At 45.5% G+C, this 24,557-nt stretch overlaps 1 long non-coding RNA gene across 1 annotated transcript in view; it reads right to left on the bottom strand.

Moving 5' to 3' along the window:
- Nucleotides 1–747: 747 nt before the first annotated feature.
- The window catches only part of LOC307220945, a 367,696-nt gene continuing 343,886 nt past the window's right edge, over nt 748–24,557 (bottom strand). The window contains exon 2 of the long non-coding RNA XR_013841185.1: nt 748–932. This is a non-coding gene — a long non-coding RNA (uncharacterized lncRNA). The remainder of the gene's footprint in view (nt 933–24,557) is intronic.

Below are 24,557 nucleotides of genomic sequence, written 5' to 3'. Positions count from 1 at the left end.
GTAAAGTTTCTTTTAAGCATATATCGCTCATGCAAGTTAGAATTCTAAGTTCGTTGCTATTGCTTCAACTGGGATGCTCAGAGCTCGCCACTTATGAGCGAGTCCAATTGCAGTCAGCGCTATTTGTTCTTATGCATGCTTAAACATGGCCTCAGTGTGTTTCTTACCAATGAGAAAATGGGGGTGAGGGAAGGAATCTTTCAGCCACAAAAGTATGGGCCTACAACATTATTTGTTAATTTGCTTGTTTGTTTATCAATGATGTTTTCATCCTGCTCCTTATCTTGTTCCATGAAGCTCAGGGCAGCATATAGTTCTTCCTCGTCCATTTTATCCTTTCAATAAGCCTTTGAAGTAGGTTCATCGCGGAGCTTTTTCACAGTGCAGGCTGGCCCATAAAGGCAGATGGCATTCTGCCTGAGCATATACAGTCTGGCTTCAGACAGCCCTATCTGCCCATCTTCTTACAACCAAACCAGAAGAGATAGGATCTTATACTGCTGAATTTATTAACTTTGTTGTACAAAATTTGGAAATTAGATTGGTCTTTGGGAGTTACAGCTGAAGTGCGCTTAGTTCGTAAGCTACCTTGGATGAATTATTATTTGGAAAACTGGTACACCCACATTATTATTATTATTATTATTATTATTATTATTATTATCACCATTATTATTATTATTATTATTATTATTATTATTATTATTATTACCAGAATTATGCATTGGATGTTATTCCAGAGTAGGCTTCTTCTTTGTGGAACAGGAATTTAATAATATGAAGCACCCATCATTCCTATGCTGGACCACAAAGCCATCTTCCTAGCCGCCTTACTTGTAAAGCTTAGATCCTTACCATACTCATCCAGATCTTATTCCTAGTTCCTTATCTTCTCCTTCTTGGTTATCTTTTCAAATACAGAGAAAAAGCTGCTATAGAGTGGAGAAAGGAAATGTGGTTGTATGAATCAGTTGATTATTTGATGGCTACAGGGTTGTGAATGTATATCTATTGGCCACAACTTGATGGGTTACAAACAGCAAACCAGTCTAAAACATTTCCCTAATAAAAAGGTAAAGGTACCCCTGCCCGTAAGGGCCAGTCTTGACAGACTCTGGGGTTGTGCGCCCATCTCACTTAAGAGGCCAGGGGCCAGCGCTGTCCGGAGACACTTCCGGGTCACGTGGCCAGCGTGACATCGCTGCTCTGGCGAGCCAGAGCCGCACACGGAAATGCCGTTTACCTTCCCGCTGGTAAGCGGTCCCTATTTATCTACTTGCACCCGGAGGTGCTTTCGAACTGCTAGGTTGGCAGGCGCTGGGACCGAGCAGCGGGAGCGCACCCCGCCGCAGGGATTCGAACCGCCGACCTTTCGATCGGCAAGTCCTAGGCGCTGAGGCTTTAACCCACAGCGCCACCTGCGTCCCATTTCCCTAATAGTTAAAGTTAATATATCCTCCAAATAAAACTATTCATCACCTATTGTGGAGATCCATCTTGACAGTGCTGAGATGCAGTCTGACTGTTAACTGCTTTTGGCTTTACCAAGACTTAAAGCATATCCTCTTTGTGACATCACACATGACATCAGAATGGCATGTTTGCATTCAACCTAGACTATCTCCATGCCAACAGCAATGGCCAGTAAACTTCTGCAACCCAGTAACCATCAGCCTACATCAGAATGGCATGTTTGCATTCAACCTAGACTATCTCCATGCCAACAGCAATGGCCAGTAAACTTCTGCAACCAAGTAACCATCAGCCTGTTTCTATCTAGACTACAGTGGTACCTCGGGTTACATATGCTTCAGGTTACATACGCTTCAGGTTACAGACTCCGCTAACCCAGAAATAGTACCTCGGGTTAAGAACTTTGCTTCAGGATGAGAACAGAAATCGTGCTCCGGTGGTGCGGCGGCAGCAGCAGGAGGCCCCATTAGCTAAAGTGGTGCTTCAGGTTAAGAACAGTTTCAGGTTAAGAACTGGCCTCCGGAACAAATTAAGTACTTAACCCGAGGTACCACTGTATTGGATGTTCATTTTTTGCTCTCACAATCAAAGCCTGAAGAAGAGCTGTATATAATCTGAAAACCTGCTTCCACTGTTAAAGAAAACTAATTGCCAAGGACTGGGCAGAAGAGGAGTGGTGGAGACCCCCTCCCCATCCTGATGCTTCCAGGGAGGAGGAAGAGGAAGATAGTTTAGATTTACAACAGGGGCTTGAGGAAGGTCACAGCTCAGAGGCAGATGAGGGAGAAAGTTGGGAAACAATGGGAGAGGAGGAGCAAGCAGAGCTGGAGCAGCAGCTGGCTGACACATTATCACTAGAAAGCATTTCAGGCCCTCCATCTCCCAGAACCCAGGGAGCCTTAAACTTAGGAGAGCAAAGAGCTTGAAGACAGAGGGAACTTAGAGGCACCTATAGAGGAGGTGATGATGTTGATGAATGAGGAAGTGGGAAAGACGGGGGGGGGGGTGGAAATTCACTTGGGACAACACCATTATCCAAGAGGCTGGGTTCTATAGCCTCTCTAAAGTTTGAAATAAAAAAGGACTGTAATAAACTTTTCCTTGTCTTTATACTTTCCTGGGCAACCAGCCAGGAGCCACTGACATCGTTTGAGTGAGTCACAGTGATTTATTAAATCCACAGATAGAATTCCATCTCCAGTTCCATTTCTGTCAAACATACATTGGTTACATCAAAATCTGCCCAGGTCCAAATACACAATGTTAGGTCAATAGTTTGATATGTGTCCGTGATAATGATGTGTATACATTTTGCACTAACAGTCTCATTGCAACATGGGTTTTGTAGTCCTGAAGCGGCATTTATGCATAAATGTTTCTTCATGCCTATGAATATTTCAGTTGATATTGCATGGGGCTTGCATGGGTTTGGTTCAAAAATCTCATCGATTCTTGGTACAATATGTGATATCGTGGATTTGGGTGACCAAAACCATGTTAATCAGAATATTCCTTCAGTCTTTTGTCACAGTGGAAACTGACATGTCGACTTTATTTCACTAGTTTGGAAGAATAGGAGAAAAAGAATTGCATTAAGGTGATAGGTATTCATGCTTTACTATGTATTTTTCAGCTTTTATTAGTATACAATGTAACTGTTGGAACCACTTGAAATTCCTTTTTTTATCATTGTACTTACAAGAAATCATATTACTGTGTGGAAAAAGGAGAGACAATAAAATGTAAATACTTTCTCATGGGCACTGCTATTGCCTGTTTAAGTTGAAAATTGCAGTATTTAAGGCTCATTATTTACTGTATTGTAGCCTTTTATAGACAAGCATATGGTTAAGTTATTATTGTCATTAAAAAAAGAGATGATTTAACTAGCAGCTTAAAGCTTGTTTTCTTTTTAAAAAGGAAGTTTGTGGATTCATGCACAAATTGTATAATAATTACTCCTTTCAGAAAACTAGATACACACCCCCCCTCAGGCTTTAAGGCTGCAATCCTACGCACACTTAACTTGGAATTCACAGTTGCATTGTAGGGTTTAGTTCTACAGACACTTGAGGAATTTGCTTTGTGCTTTGTAAATTCTAATATCAATTCTGATTCACATCTTACTGGGCTCAAATGAATTGAGTTCCCTCCCAGGTTTTCCACTTCCCGGATGGTCTAATGCAGTTCTTGGCTCAAAAATATACATATTTTGAGAGAAAATGAATTGAGAAGGCATATTTTGAAATTGTGTATGAAAATATGCTTTTAAATACTATTTCCTGCAGATATTTCTTTTAACTAGCAAAGTAACGTAGAAACAAGGTAGAACAGGTTTTGTGATAGCTCAGTCAGTAGAGCAGTAGGTCGCGGGTTCAAGTCCCACATTGGGCAAAAGATTTCTGTATTGCAGGGGTTGGACTAGATGATCCTTATGCCCCTTTCAACTCTATAATTCTATGCTTCTATGAGTTACACCCAAATAAAGAGGTGGCAAAAAGTGGAAGCTTTTGCAAAATGTTTTTCCTTTCAATTTAAGCTGCCTGTTTTTTTTATATTCAAACGCTGAATGAGCCATAAGCTTGTTTTCATGCAATTATTAGGAAAATGCAACTTTAGCCATGCCCAGCTGTGGGTATTAACTTTCCAAAAACCTCCTCTTTAGAGCTTACTGTTTTGCAGGCTCCCAGAAAAACTGTCTGACATGCATTGCATAGCCCCAGTCTAATCAAAAATAATGTCATTAAAAAAAATGCTGCATAGGTGTTTCTTTCCGCTAGACTACACACAGCATTTTAAGTTCCTGTGTAACTTTCCCCACCCCCTTTGGGATCGTGACGCTTGCAGAAGGCGTTTCATGCTTCAGGAAGCATAGATTCGCAGGCTGCTTGGGTAGCCTAAGAACGGCACAATGCTAGGATGCTCTTCAGAAGGGAATCCGTAGCAGCAACATGCTGATCAGCTGGGACTCTAAGAGAGAGACTTAGACTTTAAGGGACTCTAAGGGAGAGTCTTATAAGACTTTTAAGGACTTCATAAGTGTTCTTCATGCTGGATTTATGTATAAGCTAAACAAGCTATATGGGACGCGGGTGGTGCTGTGGGTTAAACCACAGTGCCTAGGACTTGCCGATTTGAAGGTCAGCGGTTCGAATCCCTGCAATGGGGTGAGTTCCCGTTGCTCAGTCCCTGCTCCTGCCAACCTAGCAGTTTGAAAGCACGTCAAAGTGCAAGTAGATAAATAGGTACCGCTCCAGCAGGAAGGTAAATAGGTACCGCTCCAGCAGGAAGGTAAACAGCATTTCCGTGCGCTGCTCTGGTTCGCCAGAAGCGGCTTAGTCATGCTGGCCACATGACCTGGAAGCTGCACGCCGGCTCCCTTGGCCAATAAAGCGAGATGAGTGCCGCAACCCCAGAGTTGGTCACGACTGGACCTAATGGTCAGGGGTCCCTTTACCTTTACTAAACAAGCTATAGCTTAGGGACCCACTCTCTTGCCCCCCCCATGTAATTGTATTTCACTATTAATATAATTCTTATTAATTGTATTTCATGTCCAACAGTTACTTTGATAAAATACATATTTTGTTATGTGCAAATGGCTTCAGATACCTATTAGGTCCATAAATTACCATATAACATATATTCAACACAAAAAACAATGACAATTTGTTGTTGACAAAGGACAGCTGGACATATAAAGGGCCCCATTAACCTTCAGTAGCTTAGGGCCTCATCAAACCTAAATCTGGCCCTGACATTTGGTAATGTTCCCTGGTCATCAGATATGTCCTTTCAGATTGCAGGAGAAGGGGAGGCAAAGAGACTTTAATGAAAGGGACAAGGTTCTGGGTTAGCGGAGTCTGTAACCTGAAGCGTATGTAACCCGTGGTACCACTGTATTGACTTGGGCCTAATCATCTGTTCTGAGAGGATGAGAATGAATCCATTCCCTATTGCTGTTTGCACTTAGGTAGGTATGGAGGTTTATATGAGGGTTTATGGTTCCTGGTTCCTGGTTGTTGATAAATAAGTTTCACTGTATGAAAAAAATCTGTCAGTTCAGTTTCTCCCAGTTTGCTATTTTTTTAAGCCCTAAAAAAAGTTTGCCAGCATTTTTGTGTACATCTCTTCCAATGTACACATCTGTGCATGCAATTAAACCTATTATACACAACTTGCAAACCATTTCCCCTAATGTAACACAATTTTGTATCTGTGTACACATTTCCCACTGATATATGCATTCTTATCTACAATTTCCACAAACGTATACATTTCTGTACTTTTTCCAGTGGATGGAAATTTGGCCTTACCTGCCCCTCCCAAAAAACTGAAGTGTCTTCAGTTAAAAGGGGCTTAAAAGTGCCATCACTTTGGCTGAGCATGCCCCCAAGCTTTCTGGGGTTCTTCGAAGCACAGTACAGGCATGAGAGGCTTAAAAGTTATCGTTTTGGTCACGGTTCATAAACAATTCTATTTACGAAAAGCCAGGGACTCTCCATATTATTCCATATTCTTGCCTCTGGAATGATCTGGGCACTCTTCCTGGCTTCTAGCCTGCCCTGCGGGATTTTCCTTTGCTGGCTTGAATATCCAGTTACACTTCTCAAAAACAAAAAGGCAATGCCAGCGAGCACAAGGCACCACAGACAGTTTATATTATCCAAAGGCTGTTCAGTCGAGCCCATTACCCCAGTCATGTGGCTCCAGAGCTGGTGTATCATTTCACCTGACCACATATTAATGATGTGTTACAAGCAAGGGATGTGAGCCAATGAACTTTTAAGCTCATAATGGGCTGTACTGGGGTGAGGAATACTAACAGGATAAAACAGAAATTAATGCAGGACTAGATCTGTAATTAAATTCCCAGAAACAGAAAATGTAAGAAAGGTCACCAGATTGGCGTGCGGAGTGTTACTGAGATTTCTTTTCTCCCTGCAGAGATAGGGAAAACATTAGAGGAATTCATCTTGAGGGGAAACGTTCAGGTTAAGATCGCCGGGAGAAACAGGTACCTGTTTGACAGAGCCTGAGAATTATTATACACATTAAAAGCCTTATGAGTCAAAGCAATTTATACGTGTTGAGTTACATAGCACATGAATGCAAACACTTTTTCCTCTTGCGCCGTTGGGCCATCTCTCACATAGACAAATTGCCCCCACCTCACTGAACAACCCTTTAACCAAAAGTCTCTTTACCTTCCCCCTTAAAATTTTAGCCCAGAGTGTCCTGCAGGGGACCTTTATGAGGCCATAACTAGTAGGTTGGAGTCTCAGACAGGTTTTCTTTAAATAAACAATAAAGATTTATTTGAGGCAAGATTGTAAATAACATGAATAGATTCAACTTAGGTTACTTCAGGAATACAGTGCAATTTCACTTTAATTCATCCTCAGTTGTTTTTGCTTTATAGATTTGGTTCCTTTATATGGTGATATTTTCTTTCAGTTATCTACCATCCTTTAACAATTCTGCTCCTGAGGTACTTTAAGTAATAGACCAAAGGGCTCTCCACACCCCCTCCCTTCACTGGGTCTGAGAGTTTCTTCTTTTCCTTTGGAAGAATCTCCCCCCTCCAGACTAGATTTGAGTCCCAAGTAGGCTGTTGCTTTGCAGCGCCTACTTCCTTCTTCTGGCTCAACCTCTGCCTCCCAGTAAAATTCCAGTCTATTCCTCCTACAGGACACCACACTCTGTCCTTCACAATACGCTCAGAGCGGAAGTTGTTTTTTCTCCCCAGAACCAACTCTTTTGCCCATTCACTCTTTATACCTCAGTCTGTCTCCTAACCTGTCTCCCTACCTATCTCCCAACCTCTCCAACCTCAATTGCAACCCACCTCAACCACAACCAAAAACTTCAACTAACTGACTCTCTTCAAATCCTCTCTTTTTAAACTCTCATTCCTGGAACCACAGCCAATCAGAGGCTGCCATTTGTTAACCATTTTCTGACAGGGAAAGAAAGAAGAAGAAAAAGAAACACGTGTTGATTCAACCTGTCCAGCAAAACCAACAGATCTCACCTGGTTCTGTGAGGCATTTTGTGCAGAAAATTACCCCACTCTCTCCTTCTATTTCTTTATTTTTTTTAAGTGTCCACTGTTCCATTTCTCAATCCAATGAACCCATCCTTGCAGTCTCTCTTTTTGCATTTGAAAGGCTGGCACATGGATTTTGTGTCACAGTTCCTTCTTCAACACAAGTCACTCCCATGGTACATAGGTAATGTTTTTAAAAAAGAAATGTGGGGTGGGATGATCAGATAGGAAGTTAAATATATATGTGATCTTATTCTCTTTATACTGGACCAACACTGAAAAAACAAACAAACCCTAATGTCATTTGTGTTTTATATTCAAAATTTCCCAAAATTTATGCCATGCAATTTGGGCCAACTCTGAGCTGAAAAAATGCCCGACTTTCCCAAGAATCTACAGCAGCACAACACAGAAAATGGAAGACGCTTCTATCAAATAAGGAAAAGGGAGTTGAACTACACACACACACTTACACACTCACTCACAAAATTCCCTATGATCATTAATACTATAATCCATGAACAAGCATTTAGCTTTTCAAAACTCACAGTAATCTCATTCAATGCCATGTTAACATTTTTAAAACCATAGTGGGGTATCTATTCAGGATTATATTTCTCTTCAACAGTAAATTACATAAATCTTTTTAAAGAGCTCTCTTTATTGCTATGGTCCTTGAAACAAGAATCCTCTAAATAATAAGAGAGTGAAATTTTAATTTATAATAACAAACATTCTAACTATGCCCCCTTATTGTTGATCTTGCTGCTTCAGGCCAAGGTGGTGATGACAAAATTCTGTCATACCAGAATCTGTTGATTGGCTGCATTTCCACTTCGAATCTTGCCCTTTGGACCATTTCCATAATGGCATTTTGAATAGGGCACCTTGTTCTAATGTAAATGAACAAACCACCCTTCTGTGGTCACACACACACCCCTACGTTTGTCCTTGGTTCTATCTGAAGTATATTCTTTCCTGGAAGATGGGATTTGATAGTTTGTACATTTGTTGTCCTTTGTGGTTGTGGTTTTCAAACCATTTTGTGTTTCATTTTTCCTTCTCTGATTTGTGTGCACTTTCCCAACTTGGTTCACTTTGCCGCATGTGGAATCTTATTTTCAATGTGCCCTTCAGGTTGCCTGAAGCTGGGAGTGAAATGACAGGAGATGGATGACTCCACAAGCCACCCTGTGGCCTTCTTGTACATTTTCACTGAATCTACCTACTCTGGTCACTGTAAAGACAGGCAAAGAGGCCAAATGAATGCCAACCAGCTTTTGAAAATTGAGATGCAATTGAGCCTCCTCTACAGGACAGCTAAGGCTGAGACTTGCTGGGTTACTGATGCTACTGATGCCTTAAAGTTACTGCTGAGATTGCCTCTGAATGTGCATGTAGAAGCGGCCTTAGGACACAGTGAGTAGCTACAACAGGGTTGGGACACTTTTTCAGTCTGAGGACTGCATTCCACTCTAAGCAGCCTTCCAGGAACCACTTGCCAATGATGGGTACAGCCAACCAGAGGCAAAAGTAGGCTGAGCAGCCAATGCGATTTTTACCTTTGTACAGAAGGCTAGTTTTGATACACCCCTGCATATGTTCTAACCACTGCTATTCTTCTAGAAAAAGTGGTGCCAGAACTCACCATGAAAACTGATCACATTGCGCGGACAGGCGGAGTCCCCAGATCCCGAGTGGTCCCCCCCGTCATGTGGAATAACGACTCTAGACAACGTGCTATGGGATTAAATTGGCCACAACTTTATTAAATTTCAAATGTGGGTAGACCTTGGCTCAGGCATTGGGCGTTCTCCCTCCCTAGTCCCCAGCCGGGGACCTAGGGAGCATCAGGGTTATCCAGTGTGTGTGGGGGGGATGGGCCGGCTCTGGAGAACATATGTTCAAGCAGAGATAGCCGCCCCCGTTACGCCGCCGCAGGGGAGAGCAATGACGACCTTTCGGCGTACGGCCAAAGCCTCCCTTCAAAAACCCCTTTAACAGGGAACCCTGGTATCGCCGCCGCAAAGAGGAAGATGGACTAAAGGATTCCGCCCAAGGCCTGATACCGCCACCCGAGACCGCAAAGATTGCGGTCTCGCCGCCAAGACTACCTACATCTGAAAATCCCCTTTGCCATCCTCCAACCAGTCAATCAGGCCATGCCTGATGTCGCTCAGCCAACGCTCGTTACCACGGTCCGATAGGTGCACGCCATCGGGCCGAAATAGCTCCTTCAGACCAGAAAATCATGATGTTGGGGTGAGCGGCATGTACGCTTTCCAGGTCCGCGATCGCTGTTTTGATCAGAATTATGCTTTTTTTGCACGACCAAGTCATTTTCGCCAAGGTGGAGCACAACCGCGTTTGGCGGATGGCGGAACGCAAGTTCGTGACGCAACCAAGGGAGCAGGGCATCCCATCGCATTCCACGTTTGCACGACCAAGTCATTTTTGCCAAGGTGGAGCACAACCGCGTTTGGCGGAACGCAAGTTCGTGACGCAACCAAGGGAGCAGGGCATCCCATCGCATTACACGTTTGCACGACCAAGTCATTTTCGCCAAGGTGGAGCACAACCGCGTTTGGCGGATGGCGGAACGCAAGTTCGTGACGCAACCAAAGGAGCAGGGCATCCCATCGCATTCCACGTTGGCCGAACCAGGAAATGGAGATCTTTGGCTGCAGACCCCGATGTTCTCCGCCTGGACCAGTAGTGGCATGGATGGCCGCCCAATGCACTATGCTGTGGCCGAAGATCCACACATGTTTGGGGGTTGAGCCTGAAAGAAAGGATTATATGGTATCTGTCAGTGTCTGCTGGTTGTTTCGAATATAGCCTTTGAAGGCAGCTGAATGCCACCGCCCCATTGCTTTTATGTGTTCTGCCAGGAGGCCGCTTGCAGCTGCCGAGGTTGCTGCACCAATACAAAAGGAATGCCCGGAAAATTGTGCCGGGTCGCCTCCACAAGCATGGATGGCCTTACGCAATATTGAGACAAATTGGCAACGGGTCATGGGGCGGCCTGATGCATGAATGAGGAGGGGGCCTGGTCCCGGAGGACTTACCTTCAGGAATTTGCGTGTGTCCGCGACAGGGCATGGTCCAGTGTGTGGGGAGGAGGCTAGACTTAGCGTGGAACCCCTACCTAGTTGATCGGTTTTGGAGGCTTGGATTTTGACTTGTATCATGCGCCTGTCAAGGTTGATATCAGCCACCGACAAGCCCCTGCGATGAGGTGACAATGTGCCCCCTATGCACTCCCCGATACGGAGTGCACCAAAGAAGGATAGGGAGAAGGCTGCCCTGAAGAGCCTGACCTCATAGTTGGACCAGCAAATACTGGGGAGCGCATCCCAGATCAGCCGGAGGATCTCTATGGTTACTGGCCTCCTCTTATCTGGAATGGGCGGGTGGGAGCGACACCACCCTGCAATAAGCTTCCTTACGTGGAAAGTGTTACAGGGGTCTGGGAGCCAAAACAGTTGCTTAAGTAGGAGATGGCGGCCTTGTGCAGGCTGATGGTTTTAAGGGCCATGCCCCTACGCTTTAGGTGAACCAAATATTTTAGCGCATCAGACTTCTTAGCTGTACGCCTGCGACGTAAGCCAAACTTATGTCTGAACCCCTCGAATTGGGACCATGCTCTGGTGTAGGACCGCAGCGTTGATGGTGCAAGGGCGCTCAGAACTCCTGCTGTCACTTCTCCTGTCCAATTTCCCAGAGGTCCTCCGGAAAGGCTTCTGGGAGTTGATCGGCCTCGGGTGCTAGGTCGCGAAAGCGCTCCATCTGAAAGCGAGACAGGGCATCTGCAATGTCGTTATTGAGGCCCGGGATGAACCGCGCAGAAAAGGAGATGTTACCTTTCAGACATTCCAGCACGAAGAGACGGAGCACGCGAATTACCCTGTTGGATTTTGCGGATTGCTTCGCAATGATTCTTACCACCGCCTGGTTGTCCGACCAGAAGCACACCCTGGTGTCCTTGAGGAGGTCCCCCAAACACGGAGAGCCACTAGGATTGGAAAGTTAAGTCACGTGTAATGCCCTCCTCGTGCCAAGATGTCGGCCAAGGCTGCGCGCACCAGTGACCCCTGAAGTAAGCGCCGAAGCCAAAGCGACCAGAGGCATCAGAGTGCACCTGTAGCTGTTCCTTAGGCAGCAGGCAAGATTGGCCAGGGGCAGGTGAGAGGTTTGGCTGACAGAATCCAGTTCAATACCCAGATATGAGATGACGGTGGTTGGACCTTCAGTCTTGTCCGCTGCCAACGGGATGCCCAGTTCAGCTGCCAGCTGAATGAAGCATGCCAGCGCCTCAGCGCACGCGTCTGAGCCCGCTGGCTGGACGTAATGGGAAATGCGGTGGGACCCTGACCTGCGGTTCATGGCCCATTCCCCGAATGTGCTGAAGGTTTCAAATGCAGCGCATGCGGTGGAACAGCCCATGGGCATAGCTTTGTCAAAGTACCATTGGTCCTGGAATTTGAAACCTAGCAACCAGAAGTCCCCGGGGTGGACTGGTAACAGACGGAAGGTTGATTCGATGTCACATTTTGCCATGAGCGCGCCCGGGCCACATTCCCTAACCAGCCTGATTGCCTGATCAAGAGATGCATATTTGACTGAGCATTGTTCTTGGGGAATGGCATCATTTACTGACCCACCCCTTGGGTAAGAAAGGTTATGTATTAATCGAAACTCGCCTGGGGCCTTCTGAGGTACAATACCTAGTGGAAACACTATGAAGTTTGGAAATGGAGGTTCTGTGAAGGGACCTGCCACTCGCCCCAGCAAGCGTTCTTTGGTAATCTTCTTCTCGGCAATGTGTGTCATATCTCGGACAGACTTTTGCTTGGGGGGATTGGTGCATGAGGGGGTGCCTACCACTGGGATGCGGAAGCCTTCCTTAAAGCCCTCCTCAATGTATTTTGCTGCCTCTTTATTGGGGTACTGGTGTAACAAAGGCAGCATTGCTGATAGAGATATGGGTGAGGGGGCTAGGGAAAGGAGAGCTCTATTTGCGGGCATTGTTTTTGCTTTGCTGAGCGCCAGAGGAGCCTGAAGAGGCTCCGGCCTCTCTTTTGTCTTGGGATGTGCCTGCGCCTGATCCGCGGGAGCCTCAAAAAAGCTTCTTCCCCCGAAAACATTTCATGGTGGGGTGAGATCCACTACAGCGCTCGCATTCATGAGCAAATCGACATTTTTCTCTGAAGCAGGAGCCGTTGTTGTACTCCCAGCAAGATCTCTTGGGGGCCTTGGATTGATATTTGGACTGCTTCACATTGTCGGGCCCTTTCTTGAAGAGCGGCGACACCAACTCAGACCACACGTCATCATCTTTGATATCCCATCTAACTGTGTCGTCCACTGCCGCCCGTTCCCTGAATGCCTGGTCATAGGCGAGTGCCGCCTCCCCCCCAGATATGGCTTCAGCCTTTAGGATGATGAGTAGGTAGTTGGTCAGGTGCCAACCCCTGTCAGGGTAACTAGCGACTATAATACCCATGTAAGTGGTGTATGCAGTGAGCCAATTACGAAAGGTACGCTCAACACTCACTTTTTTATCTTTTTTCCTCTGCTCGGCGGATTTAGATTTTAGGGCTGTCGAAGCGGCAGGGGATAGCAGATCAAACAAATCCATGAACTCCCCATTAAGGATGCGTTCCCGCAACTTCTCGCGCAGGCGAATGCCTGGGGGCTGGTCGGTTCTTTTGTGGTTGGATTTCCTAATTCTACCTCTGGAGTCAATGCCCTCCTCCCCGCACGGCGCAATAGCACCATGTTCACGCCTGTGCCTCCGGTTGCGGCGCCCCCAGACCCAGTGCGGCAGCCCTGGGGCGTCGGGGCCTGTAACCCAATAGCCTTTGATGCTCCCCCCCTGTTCACTATCAGTGGAGCTGGACCTACCTGAGGAACTAGATGATCCAGACGAGTCCCTCTTGGACTTGTGGCCCCTCCTCCTGGATTTGTGGTGCTTCCTCCCGCGATGACGCGATCTGCGCGACTCAGGGCTCTTGTCACTCTTGTACCTGTCAGAGGAGCTGGAACGGGGGGACCTACCTCTGCGCCTGGTGGATGCGGATGATGAGCGTGATCCCCCTTCCTGAGCACGGCGGTCAGCGGAGCTGCTACTGCGCCCTCGCCTGCGGCTGTGAGGTAACACAGAGCGCCCTCTGTGTGAATCCCGCCGCTCAAGACGGCGCCTCAGCCGGGCAATGGTCCTATCCCTACTGTCACCACGCGCCGAGTGCGAGAGACTGCTACTAAGGGAGGAGCGGGTAGAGGAGGAGCTCTCTGTACGTCTCGGCTTGGCAACCGACCCCTTGCTGGTGTGGCTTGCCAAGGCTAGTGGGCTTATGGACCCAGAAGACCCTCTAGGTGCCGCTGCCCTCTTGGGTGCGGTCTTCTTGGGCTTGGCCTGCTCCTCCCTGGTCGGACGCGCCTTCCGCTGTCCAGTCGCCTGTCTCTGGGCAGGCTTGGTGGGCGCGCCCCTTACAGTGCCCCTTCTGGTGCGGGGAGGAGAAGCAGCCTGATGCTTTGGCGGCATGGTGTGGGGCTGATAGAGTGGGGTATGCTAGGGAATCCGGAAAACAAGGGGGGGGGCAATGATTGGTATGAAATGCCAGCTATCAACTTGCAAACACACACTAGTGATAAAGGTAATGGTACAGATAATGGGAGGGGAGGAGATAAGGCAAGAACTGAGTCACAGCAGGAATCGCTACTGAAGGCTGCAAAATAAAACAAGCAATAGTTTAGAAAATCACTGCACAGATTCCAGTTGAGGTCCATTGGCGGTCTCCCCTCGACGATAATGAGCGCGATGCCTGCTGTCCGCTGCACCTGCTGGCAAGTCATGGTGGTGATATGTAAAACCAATACGTACCTAATGAGGCTATAGGTGTGCCTGAGGACCACCGAGGCATGACCGCTGCCATGCGGCCAGATCCAGGATGGCTGCCGCCATGTGGCCACCAGCGCAATGGCCGCCGCCATGCGGTCACCATTGAAATGGCTGCAGACATGGGGCCACCCCCAAGCAGGCCCTGCACGCCCCCAACAGAGACCAGTCCTACAGTGGGTTGGCAGGGCCCCGTGATGTGGCTCCACCCCCCGCCACACAGTTTAAGGGGGGGTGGGGCAAGCAGGGGCCCACACTGTCCCCCGGGGCCGACTCGGGGGGGGTATACCCGCCGGCTGCAGAGATCCCCCCTGCTGCCCAGGGGAGGTTCAGAGTTGCCAGCGGCCTCTGCAGCCGGGGGAGGCAGGATCGCGGGGGTGGCAGGAAGGCCCCCGCCGCCCAGGGGAGGCTCCGGGGCCGCCCAAGGCCCGATTAGGCCGCGGAGCCTCCCGAGGCCCAGCCAGGCCACCCTGAGGCCTAGCTAGGCCTCTGGAGCCGGGGGAGGCCATGCGGCACGGCCTGCGGCCCCAAGATCCACCCTCTATTGTGTGGGCAGGTAATGCCTCCCCTTACCTGGCCTGGTTTCCCTGGCAACGCTTCCCCCAGGTGGGATTGGGCAACTCACTGGGGTAGGCGGGGAACTCCAGGTATCCCACCTGAGGGAAGGCAAAGCCTATGCTGATGGGGCCACTCCAGATCCAGGGCTGCACGCGTCCACGCAAAAGGCGCCCCCTGTTTTAAGTGGGGAGCGGTCATTGTTGTTGTTTAATCATTTAGTCGTGTCCGACTCCTCATGACCCCATGGACCAGAGCATGCCAGGCACTCCTGTCTTCCACTGCCTCCCGCAGTTTAGTCAAGCTCATGCTGGTAGCTTCAAGAACACTGTCCAACCATCTCTGTCGTCCCCTTCTCCTTGTGCCTTCCATCTTTCCCAACATCAGGGTCTTTTCCAGGGAGTCTTCTCTTCTCATGAGGTAGCCAAAGTATTGGAGTCTCAGCTTCAGGATTTGTCCTTCCAGTGAGCACTCAGGGCTGATTTCCTTAAGAATGGATAGGTTTGATCTTCTTGCAGTCCATGGGACTCTCAAGCGTCTCCTCCAGCACCATAATTCAAAAGCATCAATTCTTTGGCGATCAGCCTTCTTTATGGTTCAGCTCTCACTTCCATACATCACTACTGGGAAAACCATAGCTTTAACTATATGGACCTTTGTTGGAAAGGTGATGTCTCCGCTTTTTAAGATGCTGTCTAGGTTTAGGGTTTAGCAACACTTTCGCCCTCCATCTCTGATGCCTCAATGCCAAAGACCAAAAGGCCCCTTCAGAATTCTTCTGGTAGCAGCTCCCTTGTGAAGGCTCTCAGGGCTGCACGATGGGGCAAGGCAGGTGGAAACAGTCAGCCCTTGAAGGCAAACTCAGATTTTCTCCCCTCCATATCTGGAGGACACCAGGTTGTCAAAGACTGCCACAACTGCTGGAGCTGCAGAGAGGAAGGGTGGAAGGAAGCAAAGATAGTCTGGGTCAATGCTGAGGTAAAGGACCCCTGGACAGTTAACTTCCAGTCAATTTGGACTATAGGGTGCGACCCTCATCTCTGCTTTCAGGCTGAGGGAGCCAGTGTTTGTCCACAGACAGCTTTCTGGGTCATGTGGCCAGCATGACTAAACCGCTTCTGGGGCAACGGGACACTGTAACGGAAGCCAGAGCGCATGTAAACACTGTTTACCTTCCTGCCGCCGCAGTACCTATTTATCTACTCGCACTGGTGTGCTTTTGAAGTGCTAGGTTGGCAGGAGCTGGGACAAGGCAACAGGAGCTCACCCTGCTGTGTGGATTCGAACTGCCAACCTTACAATTGGCAAGCCCAAGAGGCTCAGTGCTTTAGACCACAGTGCAAGTATTTGTTCATATGGCAGTGTATGTGACATTTTATAGAAGTTGTAAATGAGCAAAGAAGGCAGGCCCTATCCCAAGGACCTTTCCATACAAGATCAACAGTGAAGAAGAAAACAAACAGGAGAGAGGTGGGAATAAGGGAACAAGTGATGGATGTGGTCAAATACAGTTACATAAACTTCCACCAACTTCAGCGGTGTGTGTTAGCTGTGCTGCTTCCTGGAAATAGAAAACCTAGACACAGTTATTGGAATAGACAAAGACTGAATTCCTCAAGCATCCCTAGTTTGCTTCCAGGCTCAGTTTCAAAGCTCTAAATGAAATCTGAAAGACTGCTTTATTCCACAGGAACATGACCATGATGTTCTTTAATTTATATGCCACTGAATTACAAAAGTGGTTTCTAAGTGTCTTGCAAGTATAAAGCCAATTGCAAAATACACAATATACAATGACATATAGCAAGCCAATCAAAACATCACAAAGTTAAAACAGCAATTTAAGAATAGTGATAGAGATATAGGAAGCACTTCTCCAGGAAGCACTTCTGAGGTGAGGCAGACATCTTTTAGAGAAAGGAGCTTCTCAGTTTTGGCCCTCCAGTTATAAAAACCCTTCTGTGAACAAGTTTGTTTATGCTACATGTTTCTGGTATTTCTTACCTGCCCTTCACTCTAATTTTCCAGGGTGGGTTTCATAAACTAAATTAGAGTCCCAGCATACAGAATCCTCAACCAAAGGAAAACACAGTACCTACTATTTGTCAAACAAGAAATGACAGGTGGCCTTGCTCCCTTGTCACCAGAAGTCCCACCTCTTTTATATAAATTTTATATGGCTTGATATAAATATTATATATACCATATTTTTTTCCGCCCATAAGACACCCCCTATGTAGAAGAAACCCTCTATTAGGGGGGACTCAGGGGGGAGATATATCCCTGTATAAGATTCCCCCCTAATTTTTGACATTATTTTTTAGAGAAAAAACCTAATGTGGGCATAAAAATTATTTCCACATATAATTTGTATATAATCATTTGGGCTTTAAAAACAACAACCCAGCAATGCACAGGTAGTTCAGATGTAAGCTGGTGCTCAATGCAAGAAACAATCCTATGCGGGTAGAGTCCTTGCATAAATCTGTTTAAAATGGATTCCTCCTCCATCTTTACTTCCAATGGCCGGGGTAAACAGGTGCATCTGTTGACCAAATGCCATCATTATTATCTTTTAGTGCCAGGCAAAATCTATTTTCTTCTGTTGGCCTTTCAAAGAATCAGATTAAGCTTTTATTGTATTTGTTCCCTGTTTAAAATGGGTAATTTGTTTTAACGACTTCTTGGTTTGTTAGTTTGCTTGTCTTACTGTAATTTTATTTAAAAAAACAAAAGTTGCTTGTTCATTGTTTCTCTGTAATTCTTTCACATTTAGCCATGTAGTTTATTTAATTATTTATTTATTTACTTGGCTAGCCTCCTTAAAATTTTTGTAAGAAGGCAGGATACTGAACGCAAACACACTTGGTTGCAGCTGGGAATGAGGATCAAGGGGTTAATTTTTTTAGTTTAGTTAGCATAAATGCTTTGGGAGAAAAATCGGTGCTCACTAATTTCAGAAGATACAGTTTGACATCCTAGCAGATGTATACATTAAGTAGCACATTATTCTAAGATTGCCTCAACGCGTTAGAAAAAACTACATGCTGAAAATATTCTATACTCTAATTAAAAGCCGGGGAGTGGGGGAATCCAGCCAGCTTGACCCTAGCTGCTATCCTGTTTAAATAAATCTATACCTCATTTAGTTTGATCGAAGGGAGACAGGTATTTTGGAGTGAAATTATTGTTTCATTCGGTTTCATCATTAGCCTCTGAGTTTTACAGTCTCCAACTGATTCAGTGGGAAAATTTCCCTACAAATTCCTTCCCTCCACAGCATCAAAGTCAAAAAAAATATGTTGGTAATTTATATGGGTAAAGTGTTATAATTTTGATGCATAGTCCCAACCATACCTCCAGACTTCCACCACCATCATCCCTCTCCTTTAGGCTATGAGAATCTGCTGCAGGCCTGTGTTAAGAACCTTGGAATGGAGTTGAATGGTATCTTGTTCATTAAATCACTGAGTTATCAACACTTGCACAGAGCAATGAAATTTCAGCTGGCAACACAGGCAGCAAGCAAGCTAAAGATTCATCAGCCCAAAATCCAGAACCCTATATGTGATCCAATGAGCACGCAGAAAACTTGTGCTGGGCCAGTAGTTGTTTCAAGGGAGGCAGTAGATAAGTATGTGCAAATAAATGTGCAGCTGCATGAGGTACCAGTAGTCTCATACAAAAGTCTCTAACGGGAAGACTGACAGCCAAGGCCTAGCCATCGCAGCAGTGCTAGGTTGGCAGGAGCTGGGACAGAGCAACGGGAGCTCACCCCATCGCACGGATTTGAACCACCAACCAATCGGCAAGGAAGCGGGTGGCACTGTGGTCTAAACCACTGAGCCTCTTGGGCTTGCTGATCGCAAGGTTGACAGTTCGAGTCCACACAATGGGGTGAGCTCCCGTTTCTCTGTCCCAACTTCTGCCAACCTAGCAGTTCAAAAGCACACTAGTGCAAGTAGATAAATAGGTACTGCTGCAGCAGGAAGGTAAACAGTATTTCTGTGCGTTCTGGCTTCCATCACAGTTGCGCCAGAAGCAGTTTAATCATGTTGGCTGAAAGCTATCTGTGAACAAACACCGGCTCCCTCGACCTGAAAGTGGAGATGTGCGCAGCACACTTACCATCCAGGCGTCCTTTACCTTTACCTTTACCTTTTACAACTCAAAGGGAAATGCTGACTGAGCTGCAGAAATGCATTAGGAGCCACACAAGCATCTTAGGGGTACAGATCAGGTCACTTTACATGAAACAAAAAAGTTCCTCCATCATCCCTAATTGTTACATGATGTCTTGTTATCCAATAGGCAGGAGATCTCTCTTGAGCTGCAGCCAGGGTTGGAAGAAGCTAAAATTTCCCATTGGCTTCGACAGGTCTTGAATTAGATTTCCTTACAAGAAGAGACTGATGGGATTACTTGCAGTTGTATTAGCATGTCGTCTCACCACTCTAGATAATGCCTCTTGCCTTCCTTGTATTAATCTAAATAAATCAAATTATGTCTCCCCTTGCCTTGTTGCTGCAAGGATCATCTAAGTGTGTGGCATATGTCACCGCATTGTTTCTGAAGCATGCATTTTAATGCTACCTAAATACCTCCTGTTTGTGTTTAGACTCCTCAGGGGCCTGAAGAACGAACTTTCTCTGCCCTGGAGGGAGCTGCATCCTCCAGCAGAAGGTAATGAGGAGGGTTGTGCCCTTGGTGTTACTTTATTTGTGTGTGGCAGATGCTCTCGAAACAGCTGGAAGGAAACCATTAGCATTCCAAAGACGCATGTTGGAGTGTCACATTGCAACATCTTCGGGAGCATCTGAGTCCTGAGGCAGCAAATATCTGGACAATGAAATATATTTAAAGGGATGCTGTCGGGTTGGAAACCAGTCAATCTATTAAAGAGAGGGAAGGAGGCAGGAACAGAAATGAGTGCCCTAACCGACTGCAACCAACCCCACCCTGAGCCCTCTGATCTCTCACATTGCCAACAAAAATTAAATTCCTTTCTACACAAAAAGTGCTCGTAATGTTCATAGGTAAAGGTAAAGGTAAAGAGACCCCTACCATTAGGTCCAGTCACAGACGACTCTGGGGTTGCGGCACTCATCTCGCTTTATTGGCCAAGGGAGCCGGCGTACAGGTTCTGGGTCATGTGGCCAGCATGACTAAGCCGCTTCTGGCGAACCAGAGCAGTGCACGGAAACGCCATTTACCTTCCCACCAGAGTGGTACCTATTTATGTACTTGCACTTGATGTGCTTTCAAACTGCTAGGTGGGCAGGAGCTGGGACCGAGCAATGGGAGCTCACCCCGTTGTGGGGACTTGAACCGCCAACCTTCTGATCAGCAAGCCCTAGGCTCTGTGGTTTAACCCACAGCAAAATGATGAAAGTTTACTGTCTCCTTACTTCTTTCTCTCTCTCTCTTACCACTTCTTTCTCCCAACCCCATATTGCCTATCACAGTAATATCTCACTCTGAATGTAAACAACCTGTATGAAGGACTCTATGATTTGAAAATAGAGATGTTGTATGTATTTTTGTTACATAAGAAACATTTTTAAATAATAAAGAAATCTACTTAAGACATAGGAAAAAGGAAAGAAAGAAGCATCTAAAAGCAGAAAGATAAGCACCATGCTCCTTCTAGGGTAAGTTTTCTCTCTTCAGTCCCTACCCTGTACTCAGCTCTCACCTGTGGATCCTAAAACCTCCAGTCTAGGAAACTCTTTTTAAATTTCTCCAACATTTCCACCCTTTTGAGGGAAGGTGGGAAATAATTAAGTAAATAATAACAACAAGGAGAAGATAGACTGTCCATGTGTGATAACCACTATCCGTTTATTGGTGAACTATTTTAATGCAGTGTTTAGAATTTTATTTTATTTTAGGGCAGAACATAAAGATTTGAATAAAGAAAGAATATGCAGTTCCCCTCAAAGACAAAGGGGAAGTATGTCAGCCAAAGTACCCTTCTGGGTGGCTTAATGAATAGTGAAGCTTTCGGTGAGGTATTTTGAGGAGTTAATCACAGCCTGTACAGTGGTGCCCCGCAAGACGAATGCCTCGCAGGACGGAAAACCCGCTAGACAAAAGGGTTTTCCGTTTTGGAGGCGCTTCGCAAAACGAATTTCCCTATGGGCTTGCTTCGCAAGACGAAAATGTCTTGCGAGCTCCTGCGGTTTTTTTTCCTCCCCCCCTTTTTCTAAGCCGCTAAGCCGCTTATCAGCTGATCCGCTAAGCCGATAAGCTGCTAAAAGCCGAAAAGACGAAAAAACCGCTAGACGAAGAGAATCGCGGAACGGATTCTTTTCGTCTTGCGAGGCACCACTGTATTTGGCATGACTTTGGTTTTAATAATCCTCTTTTTTATTCATGATAAATGCCAGTACTTCTGGAGAAAGCAACCAGTGTTGCTTCCTCTCTCCATATTTCAGGAAGCTACTGAAAGCTGCTCTGGACATTCAGGGAGACAAGAAGTCCACTTTAGACCTGCTTCCTGTTTTGTTTTTGTTTTCTTAGTTTGTAATGCTCAAAAGGGGAGCTCCTGCAATTCCATGCAGGGACAGAATGGATTTAGCAGTGTGCTACTCCTGAGCACTCATTACAGCTTTCTCAGACAGTATCTGTTGGCATGCAAGGCACATTCCAAAATGTGGCCATTATTTTTATACTAAATTCCTGTTTCAGGACAATATTTCTCTTCCCCCTCCTGCTCCAATAGTCATATTAATCAATAGTACTTATCTCGCGAAGCAAGGTATTCCCTATAGACACAGGAGATTTAAGATTCAAAAGGGTTCAAGGACTGGAGTAACGATTAACAAAAATAACTGTAGAAATTGCATGGAAGGAAACAAGGATTCGTCGTTATTTAATGAAAACTTAAATTGACTTCTCAACCCAAAAGGGATTAATTTAAATTTTTAATCTCAATGTGTCCATATGGAGATAGTCAACTCAACCTTTTCACTCATAAACTCTGGATAGGGAGTGTGTGCGAGAGAGAATATATTTTCTCAACGGTTTTAAGCAGGGATATTTTTAGAGCTGCTTCGACATCACACAATCCTCCATTTCTTAACTATTCTGGTCCTTAGAAGGATAGGGAAGTGGCTTAATTTCTGTTTAGAGGATTCATTTCTGAAGCAATGGTGTTTTTTGTGCAATGTTATATATGTCTACTCAGAAGTAAGCTCCACAAAGCTCAATGGCAAGTGTGTATGGGATTATAGACTTTGTTATATTTCTAGTTTCCGCTGTACTGTCACAACACTGAAAATAAATAAATCCCAAACGGCCACACAGCCCTGCAGGCCCAGCCTACTGAAAGGACTCAGAGTTGTATCTATTAATCATAAGTGTCCAGTTCTACAGCACATTTTGTCTGGCAGGTGCATGTCAGCATTATAAAGGGATTTAGCTCATAAACCACATTTTCTTTGAGGTTGCCCACAGATTGCAATATATTTGTTAAAAAACACACACAAAACAGCCCAGGGTTTCAAATTAATCTAGCAGACAAGCAAAATCATGTTGTCAAATTAACTCCACAGACCCACATCCCCCCTGAATCTGATTTTGTAAAAGTATGACTATAAACAAAGAAAAGATGCGTGGTATCACAAGAAAATATAAATTTAGGATAAAGCGGGGCCAGATGGGCCATTAGGCAGAGTGAGGCAGTGGCCCCAAGTGGCTGATTTGGGATATCAGCAGATGGTTAGTTATTTGATTTATTTTTATAGCATTTTTGTTTACCCAGAGGAGAAGTGTTTCATGGGATCTGCTGCCTCAGAAGGCAAAATAACTTGGCTGCCTTGGGTGTTAAGCCATTCCTTCCAACATTTATCTGATGAAAATAGGGACGCCCTATCTCATAATAATTATAAGAATATTGCTATTGATATCCCGCCCTTACACCAGTTTACCTTACACCGTCTTGCTTTATGCCAACTTCTTGTGTGTAGGATTGCTCCCTAAACTTCTAAAATACAGGTTAGACTGAATTGTTCTAATCTAGTGATACCAATCCCCACTTGGAAGCCGATTTCTATGTGCAAAAGCAACTGCAAAATCAATTTCAACTGCTTCATCAAGAGAGGGGGATACCAGAATGTGAAAATGGCCTCCTGGAATTCCGTACTCTGTTTTCAGGTCATGAAACTGGGGTGCCTACTTCGCTGAATTGTTCCAACAGTTGGGCTACGGGAAGGAGATAAACCTATCCACGGAGAAAATTCACTTTGGAGAAATTTTCAGGTTAGTTCATCCTGAACGAAACCACATTGTTAGTCCACTGTAGTGCATGAAGGAAGCCATGACAGGAAGACTGGAGGAGGAAGGGTACAAGATCACTGCTTCCTTCAACCATATTAAAATGATATTAACCACTATTCAAATATCTGTGGGGAATTTTCTCCCTGGGAGTAACAACTGATAGGTAGTAGCAACTGAAATTCTTCTCAGTTAATGGGAGGCAAAATGAGGAGCAGTATTTTGTCAAATGCTTTCATGGGTGGGAGCCCAAGAAATATTCGTTCAGAAACTGCTTCTCTGAGTAAATTCAACCTTCTGAGGAAGTTCTGCTATTAGGCAATGATGGGTAGAAGATCACCTGACCTCCTCACATACTCCCCCCCCCTTACCCAATAGGTAATGACATTTAGGTTGGATCTAGACACATCAAAGAGAGGTTTCAGTTAAACGTGTTGTGAACTTTGTATGAAAAACCTGGTTGGCAAAAACAGAACTCCACGGTGCCATCTGGTGTCGCAGTGTTAGAATGTATAAACAACACATATAAAGGGCTTTTTCTTTGCCAGTGTAGCTGAGTCCCTACTGCCAGACTTGGGGCATGAATAAGTTCAGGCGCTGGGAAGAAGTTGGCCATCAATTCCATTGGACCAGAATCAGGTGATTGGAATTGTGAGATGGAGCACAAATTGTAGGTTCCACAGTCATTTTACCTAAAACAGTCTCCCTACGATCAGCCTTGTCCCGGTCGTGAATTGAAGGAATATTAAGTCTTCTATACGTTCATAAACTTTTGAGTTTTTTTAAAATCCAGGATGGCTCTCAAACATGCAGTTCTCCACCTATTTTCTGAAGTGGTACAGTCTTAGGAAGCTGTACCATGTGATGCCACCCACCTTTGCAGCTCTCAGATAACCGAAAAGTCTCTCAATGTCCTGATTTGAAGGGTATCTTGAAAGTGGTGGGGAGAGGCCACAGTTTTTCCACAATGGGAAATATATATTTAAAAACCTATTTCACAGCTTGTCTGTCACTTCTGTTTTCTGCTCGGCCACTTGATGTAGAGAACTGAGTAATGTCTCATTTGCTGGTTTCAGGTGGCCATGTCCCAGGCTACGCTCATTTTTTACTTCAAGATGCAGGCAGTGATGGATTTTCCTCCACCTGTCTTATTTTTACATGTTTCTGCTGCAGCATTTTCATTATTTCATTGCAAGTGTCATTTCATTATGTTAGCTGTCAGCATTTTCATGATGAACCCTGTTTTTCAGGGGATTATAATTATAACTCATCTGAAAGTACATTGAACAGGAATATAACATA

This window comes from Podarcis cretensis, assembly GCF_951804945.1.
Source record: "Podarcis cretensis genome assembly, chromosome: 7".
NCBI classification, from domain to species: Eukaryota; Metazoa; Chordata; class Lepidosauria; order Squamata; family Lacertidae; genus Podarcis; species Podarcis cretensis.
The sequence above is the reverse complement of the archived record's forward strand: the minus strand, read 5'-3'. Positions and strand labels throughout refer to the sequence as shown.